This window comes from Trematomus bernacchii, unplaced genomic scaffold (genome assembly GCF_902827165.1).
Source record: "Trematomus bernacchii unplaced genomic scaffold, fTreBer1.1, whole genome shotgun sequence".
In the NCBI taxonomy this organism is placed as follows: domain Eukaryota; kingdom Metazoa; phylum Chordata; class Actinopteri; order Perciformes; family Nototheniidae; genus Trematomus; species Trematomus bernacchii.
Window position 1 is genome coordinate 1,328,395 of NW_022987899.1, and position 9,202 is coordinate 1,337,596.

Sequence of the window (9,202 nt, forward strand, 5' to 3'; positions counted from 1 at the left end):
GCTTTCTTCTGTTAGAATAACTCTGTTTGCTGCCTAATAACTTAAATTAAAGAGGCCCTATTCTGCTTTTCGGGGTGTTGTAAATGGGGCTAAAATCCCCACACACTTAAAAAAAAAATATGCAACTAGAAAGACTACAAATCCCAGAATCCCGGTCCCGCATGCTGCCTCTTACGAACCGACTAACTCCCCTTGTGTGTATGTACAGCTCTCAACATGCCCAGACTTGGAGTGATTTTCACCTCTTTTAATACTTTTCGCCTCATTCTGAAAGAAAGAAGTGAAATGTGCCAACGTGACGGCCGTCTTGGTGTGTGGTGCGAGACGGGAGATGTAGTTCATTGAGCGGTTTCACACAAAAAAAAGTGTTACTTCACAGTTTTACAACACATTTTTATTTTTTTGACTTGCAAAATTATCTTTTAAATTGACAAACATCATATGTGTAATTCGTGGCACAATTCAAACGGGATCGAAAGATAATCTTTCTCTCGCCATTGACTTCAATACATACTTTTTCCGAAATAAGGTCCCATGGAGCTCCCCCGGAAAGGGAGGGACTTCGCCTCTCTATTGCACTCCATTTTGTTATAGTGACATCACTATTTAATGCCCACGCTTCTATTGGCTAGCGCTCTAGCACATTGTACGTGATAGTCTAAGGGGCGGGACATCTCTAAGCTGTGGACCAATCACAACAGAGCCAGCCAGCTAACCAATCAGAGCACACTGGGCTCTGGTTTCAGACAGAGGGTGAAAAGAGGTGCTGCAGCACAGGCAGTATGAGACAAATAAAGAGCTTTTTGAACATTAAAGCATGGAGACATGTCACAGGAGAGAAACTACATACTGATATACACCTGAAAATAAGCAGAATAGAGCCCCTTAAACTTTTCTCCTAAATGTGATGACTGGCAGACCATATTGTAATCGAGTCACGGAGAGAAATTGAAGGTTGAATGACATAAAACTCCACCATGTGAAATGCTGACGGCCTTCTTTTTATTGTATCAACACTTCTTAATGGCGGAGATGTGTATTGTAAGACAGGGCAGTGTGCTATGTGTGGTTTTTTTATGAAATAAAAAAATATGTATACGTGTCACAAAGAGTTTTACTGGCAGGTGTCAAGAGGTGGTTATAAGCCAAGGATTTCCATCACTCTGTATTGATTTCTCCATATCAGATTTAGACCTCTTGGTGAGGTATTGACCATGCTTGACCTCCATCTACACAAACACAGGTCTTGTATTGACCGTTTGGCATCATGATACGATGCTCAGAAAAATGTGAGACTTGAGAGCTAGTGGTGGCATTGATGGGTCTATTTTTTTCAGGAACTATTTTTGTGTCAAGGCAGCGTTGTCTTCTGTGGAGCTATTATTACAAAGCTGCTCACTTAGTGTTCACAGGAGCTGAGATGTGAGGCTTTCACTGACGTCATACACATCTGATGGAGGAAGATGCAGCCGAGTGCTTACTGTTGGTGTTCATAGACTGAGCGTTGTTGCATCCAAACCTCTTTTCTATCATTGGGCAAACAGACGACCCCTGCCTCAGTCACACATTTGAAGGGATATTACATATTTTATTCAATGCATAACAATACCCAATACATACAACACAATTAGTGAATGGAATAAGTACAGGAAGTGTGTGTACATTTTGTGATTTTGTGTGAATTTAGAGCAGACTATTTCCTGTCACTGATGAGATTTCCTGTTATTTTCAGCAACGTTTAACACAATTCTGTCTGTAATAGGCTTTATTTTCATTATTTATTGACTTAACAGGCTTGTTTTTTTAGGAGAAATGTTGTGTTTTTCTTCAATTTGATGATTTGCCTTTGTATTTTACATCTTACCTAATGCAGAATGAGGTTGTTTGGCAGACAGGGAGGACTGTGAATATAGCAGATGTTATCTTATTCCCACCCTCTGTCTGAAACCAGAGTCCAGTCTGCTCTGATTGTAGCCTTTGCAGACCATTTACATGCACCAAAACCTATATAACACACACTACAGGAAAGGAAGGAGCTTTACAGTACAGCTGCTGTTCATGCAGCTCTCTAACTCTTCCTCGGGTTCACAGTTTGTTCTTCTGCGTTTTGGGAGCCGGCCACAGTCAGTAACAGCAGCACATGTTGAGAGAAGAAGAGACACATTCTTCTTCTTGAAGTTTCACGCAATGGAAAGTTGGAGTCCTTTCTCTGCGTGTAAAGAGCAGCTGGCTGCAGTTTGCTGGAGGAGAACCGGCTCCTTTTGGCACCGCTCTCAGGACTCATAACTCAGCAGTCCCCGTGTTCAAAGACTACCAGGAAGAGTTCATTTAGGAAGTTAAAACAGGGGACACACTCCGGAGGAATGTTGGTGTTTACTTAGCCTTTCATTGTTGTTGGTGAATAAAAGATAAAGTGACCGGAGCCACACTGTGAACATTAAGAGACAGTCTCTCTGCCCAGAAGGCTTCCACTGTTTATATTACATTATATAACCTGGATTTATTGTGATTGAACTTTACAGTTAGTTTCCTGTTTTCAGGTTTTATGACCACTAGGATTCCCGAAGGATATTAGCTGGTTATAATAACCTTATTGTATGTGATGTTGTTAATGATTTTTTGTTATGGCTTTGGAGCTTATATGGTATTGCTGTCGTATTTATAAGCAGGGATGTAGCTACCAACTGTTTTTAGGGAACGTTTTCACCAGTTTTTGTAATCTGAGAGTAGTTTACAATGTACACAATATTTCTCTTATTATGTTAACCAGATTCTATTTTATTTATAAAACTCAACATAATTTAAGATCCCTCTAAGACAGGGGTGTCAAACTCAAATACACAGTGGGCCAAAATTAAAAATTAATCTTACTTATTCATCTTAAGGGTTTTGAGCAAAATCTCAAAATCAAAATGACCTTAGTCTTCGTGTTGGGAAATAAGATTGACTTAATGTTATTGAACAGAAATATATAACCATGACATTTATTCCTTTCACATAAAGTGAGTATTTTCATTCTGTGCGACTTCCTACTTCTTCTGTGTTACAGCTCGTAGGGAAAATCATTTTTACTACCCAGACATTTTAAATCTTCATGAGCAGACATACCGTTTTAAGAAACGGGAACGAGCTGCCTGGGGAAATAAGGCTTGCTTTATTAGATTTAACTTTTAAATCCTATCAAAACCTCACTTTTATAGACAGGCTTTAATGGGAACACTTTCTGCATTTAAAGTACTTTCCGTCCTCAAAGGTTTCAAGAAATGTGTTATACAAATAAAGATTAAAAAAAAGAAGAATATATAATAATAAGAATTGAAAATAATAACTGATGCAGGACTACACTACCAATATGTATTACAATATCTTTAATTGGCTCCTTAATTAATTGACTATGACATTAAAATACTCTTATATCTGTTTAAAACCAGAATAACACTGAAAGGAGAAAAGAAGAATGACATCAGATCAATAATACCTTATTTATCACGGGGGGAATTAGGTTGGTGACTTAAGAAACAAATACAATGATACAAATAAAATATAATAGAAATAGGCATATGAGCATCGAATTTAAGAAGATACAATTACATCAAATACAATTAGGATTAACATAATAAGTAAGGTAACAATGTGCACTTTGTACTAGTATATATACCATTAAATATGTACAAATGTTTATATTACAATGCATACAGTTGTGTATAAGTATTAGAAAGATAGTAATGATGAATATTGGATTAATGTTCGAAATGCAATAATCCGAAGTATAATACACTGCTTAGTTGAATAATTGCTCACGTTATACAGCTTTAGTTGTGTTGGTATTGTACAGTTTAATGGTAAGGCGACTTCAGTAACATTTTGAATACAGGACTTGTTTTGTAATAGAGTACTTTTAGATGTTAGATGTTTCTACTTGTACTTAAGTAGGCTAGAGGTTCAGAGTATATTTTTCGTTAGTTTAAGATGGTGAGATGACTTCAGTAACATTTTGGATTCAGGACTTTTACTTGTAATAGATTACTCTTAGATTTGATATGTTACTTTGACTTAAAGGTGGGGTAGGTAATTTTGGAGAAACCAGCTTGAGTGCGCTAGAATTTGAAAATACACAGCAGGAAAAAATCTGCCCCTTCCTTCAGACTTCCTTACATAGCCTCTCCTCCAACACACACATTACATTTTTTACATTACATGTTACTTGTTAGACGCTTTTATCCAAAGCGACTTACATACTCAATACTGTGGGCAATCCCCACAGGAGCAATTTGGGGTGAAGTGTCTTGCCCAGGGACACAACGACATGCTGACTGCAGTGGGGTTTGAACTCACTGCGCCACACCCCTCCACGCCTACACACGAACGCGCACATGACCAATGAGGGCACGAGATAAGTTTGTGCACGAGATGGAAGGCTGACAGGCAGGTAGGCCCTACAGTTATTTTAGCCGGGCCGGCTCAGATGATTCGTCGTGCTTTTTACAGTACTACGGCTTCCACAGATGACATTTTTGTATGTATTTATTGTCAAAGCAAAGCATTGAATATAATCATTGGTATCGGGATGTTAAGAGCATTCCATGGAATATAACAAAAAGTGTTTCTGAAATAAATTACATACCCCACCTTTAATTACAGGTTCAGACTAGTATATTTTTCCACCACTGGCTGCAACTTTCCACCAGCAGAATGAATTACCCTGCCTATAAAACTGCAATAACTTACTTTATAAATGACTACCACAGCAGCGTTAACCCCACACGGTGGCGCAGTGGAGCTCCTGAAGAAGAACTGCTCTTCATCCTCTCTGAAAACATCAATGGGAACAGTGGATTTGCATGTCCGGCTGTCTGTGCCAATGGGCGCTCTGAAGGCTGGGTTAGCGGGTGGAGCCGGGGAAGCAGCCCAGTTTATACACAGTCAACAACCAAAGCATCCGAGAGTACTACAGACACACCAAATCCTCCGAAACCTCCCTTAACATTCGCTGTTTGTGCACCTTTTATTTTATTTTCTGTGGTGTGAGTGCATGTGTGTATGTGGGCACCGAGCAGGTTTCCTTCGCGGCTCCACATCGCCTCGCTTTCACAGTGCGGATAAAGAAGATTTTTGGGGTGAAATTACCAATTACACCTTATTCTCGTGAAGGGCATACTACATTTGTGCTGGATTTACCCAGAGGAGGAGCGGCGAGCAGATCATCCGTCGTTCTCTTGGGTGAGTTCACGGTCCATTCCTGTTTACTGACACTTCCAGGGTTTTATTGTGGATCATCAATGTCTTTATAATGAATAAATCCACCAGCAAGAAGTCTGCGATCCATCCTGAAAATCCATTAAATCCTGCATGTGAGAGTTACCGGGTAATTATACTCTAATGGAAAGAAACTGCAACGCTTTTAAGGAAATGGTCACTCGCCAATGGGCCCATATGCGTGAAATGAATGAAATGTGGCAGCTCCAGCCTTTGATAGCGGTTTACATGCCTAATCCAGCCATAACCAAGTAGAAACAAGTATCCTAATAGGACTGCACAACTACCAGAGAGTCTTAATGTGCATATTATCTAAGGGATATTCAAATGGTGCTATATTAGATTTAAAAAGCTGTAACTTTATAGGCCTGGTATGCATTAGGCTATAGCTCTTTATTATGACCGATTATTGTCAGAAAATGTGGTTATTACGTCCTTATTGGCGTGGGAATGTGATCTAGATTGAGCTGTGAAGAGTCACGTTAATTCTTGGGTAATTTAATGCTTCATAGGTTTGCAGTGTTTCTATGTATTTTCTCCAGGACAGCATGGTCACCGCTAAAAACGCGCCTTGAGTTTGAATATTTAAGACCATAATAATTCTCCCTGTGTGCAGGATTCACTCTGCCTCATCATGTTGCATGGTTTTATTTGTGTTTAGGGTGTGCTTGCATCTTTTCAAAGTTATTCAGGGCTTATTCTTTGTTGCAAAAAAAAAGTGCTGCAGCTTACTGTGAGGAGAATCATTGAACATGAGAGCAACACAAAAGCTATAATACACTCACTCCCTTCACACACTTGGCACACATGCCTTGGTACTATATAGGCCCAGTAAATGCATGTGGCTCTATTGTCTGTGGAGCTCCATCTGTTCCATGACATGGCATTCCTCAGACAGCCAGTCATGCTGTTAGGGGGTGAGAGAGAGAGAGAGAGAGACACACACACACACACACACACACACACACACACACACACACACACACACACACACACACACACACACACACACACACACACACACACACACACACACACACACACACACACGGGGGTGTATTAAGAAAGTAGGTGCAGGGCTCAGGGTGTCTCAGCTCAGAGCCCCGGACCACCTGCATCGACAGCTCCTGGGCCGGAGGATAGCTAGGTTTAGTCTAAACGCTGGAGCCAAAAGGCGGTTACATTTGGCCGTGATATTGATCTAGATTATGCAAGCTTTGGGCTACAACTGTAGTGAAGGCAAGACTAGGGCAATATTTGGTGAATGGACTGGGGCTAAAGCAAGGCTACAATTGGTCTACAGCTGGGGCTAGTGAGTAGAAGGCTAGGTTTAGTTTTGAGGGGAGGCTAGAGAAGACTAAGTCTGGGGCAAAACGAGATTGGTTTGGTTCGGTGGTTGGGCTACATTGCCTAGGAAAAGTTCAGGTTCGGTCCAAAGCTGGAGGAAAGCTACGTTTGCTCAAAGGCTGTGACTAAAAGAAGATTATTGGTGCGAAATGGGCCCAATATTTGGTCTTGAGCTAGTTGAAGGCTAAGTTTGATTCAGAAATGCGATTAGAGTGAAGCTAAGTTTGTCTGGATGAAGATGAAGGTTAACTTTGATACATATGGGGTGTAATGATGTATTGATGATGGCTAATAAATAGGGTTAGACGAAAGTTAAGTGCAGTCTGGAAGTAAGGCTAGAGGAAGGCTAAGTTTGGCCTGATTATTAGGCCAGATGAAGGCTTACTTCGGTCCAGAACTGGGGCCAGAAAATACAACATTTGTTCCAAAACTGGAAGAAAGCGTAATTTTGGTCTGGAAACTAGAGAATAGGCAGGCTAAATTTGTTCAAGAACTGGGGTAGAAGAAAGCTTAGTTTGGTCCAGAACTGGCGCAAGAGAAAAGGCTAAACTTGGCCTGTAAATAAGGCTATCGAGGTAGGCTAAGTTTGGTCCAGAAATGGGGCTGGAGGGAGATCGGATTGGTCTCCAGCGGGTAATAAAGAAAGATTATTACTGATATTCTGTACAAACTGTGAAGTCCACTGAGACAAATGTAACATTTGTGATATTGGGCTATATACATAAACATTGATTGATGAAACATTGATTGATTGATTTGCCAGAATTTGAAGTCCAAACCAGGGCGCTGCCGGACATTAATTGGCTCTGATGAAGCTAATCACTGTTTCAGCTCAGTGATCAGAACTAGAACATCATTGCACCGCCCCCATCCAAACAGCACTACACACACACACACACACATGCATCCACACACACACACTCTCCATTTCCCCTCAGACCATTTCCCCTCTCCCACTGCTCTGATTGCTGCATTAGGACTTGGCTGTCTTTTGTTGTCCGCACACTCATGCACGCACAAAAGGGGGAGGGTTGGCGCAGCTGAGACCACAATACAGCGGGGATCAAAGGTCATCCAGCGGGCCAATCAGGGGCCTGTCTGGGTCGGCTGGTGGAGGAGGTAGGGGCGTCTCCCCCCCTTTGTGCCGGTCAGGGTGGGTCCGCTAAACAAGAGGCTCCACTTCCAGCCTGCCAAGCTTCCTCCTGCGCCAGACACACTTTGTTATAGACTGCGGGTCAGGGGCTTGTCCAGTTTACAGGAAGTCCTTTATTGATTTATGACTGGGCTTCTGGTTTGCCTCTTGAAAAACTTGTGTTGCTGGAGAATCTGAATTATTTTATTCGTCCGACAAATGCATTTTATTTATAGAGCGCCTTTCAAGAAACTCAAAGACACTATAAACATAAAAAAATGCATAAAAACACAATAAAAACAACACATTACAAAGCTGGAAATTAACATTGTTACAGCAAAGATCGAGACGGAGAAAATAGAACACTATTATATTAAAGGCATGCACATACTAGTATAAGTACAGTACCTGAGCAAATCTACTTAGTTACATTACACCACTGGGTATATTTTACGTGATGGACGATTTGGGGATTCACAGTGTTCAATTGTTACTATGCAGTTGTAAAATGTGCGTGGGTGTTAAAGGTGGGGTAGGTAATTCACTTCAGAAACACTTGTTATATTCCATGGAATGCTCTTAACATCCCGATAGCAATGAATACATGAAATGCTTTGACAATAAATACATAAAAAAATGTCATCTGTGGAAGCCGTAATACTGTAAAAAGCACGACCAATCATCTGAGCCGGCCCGGCTAAAATAACTGGATGGCCTACCTGCCTGTCAGCCTTCCATCTGTGCACAAACTTATCTCGTGCCCTCATTGGTCATGTGCGCGTTCGTGTGTGTTGGAGGAGGGGCTCTGTAAGGAAGTCTGAAGGAAGAGTACTTTCAAATTCTAGCGCACTCGAGCTGGTTTCTCCAAAATGACCTACCCCACCTTTAATGAATGAAACAAAAACCCTCCAGCTAAACCCTTAATTTGACTACAGTATGCTATTTCTGGTGATGGTATTAATTAAAGAACTTGACTACGGTATTGTCTTTTAAAGCACTTAAAAGATGTTGAAGACAGGAAGCATGGCAAAGGAGGTGAGTGGCGGGAAGAGGAAGTGCTTTAGAGACATGGGGGTGCTGAGGAGGAGAGATAAAGAGAAAGACAATACAACAGAAACTGAGAGAAGCAGATTGAGGCTGGAGAAGCACAGAAGGGAGTGGAAATAAAAAAGTGAGAATTAGCCGACAGGGACACATTCAAAACCATTTGTTCCCCATTCACAGTCTTTAAATGGTTGTAGAAACTCCTCAGCTTATGAGATGTGATCATGTCAATGTGCAGACACAGAAGATATACTTGTCTTCTAAAATGTACGTCATCCTCTCACTTTCTCTCTTTCACACACACACAGACACACACACACACTTCCAGCTCTGTCTGATGCCTATAAGTGCTTTCAGTATATGCTGAGTGGAGTTATCTGATTTCTGCAGGCTAGTTAAACGCAACCACTCCCTCACATAGTT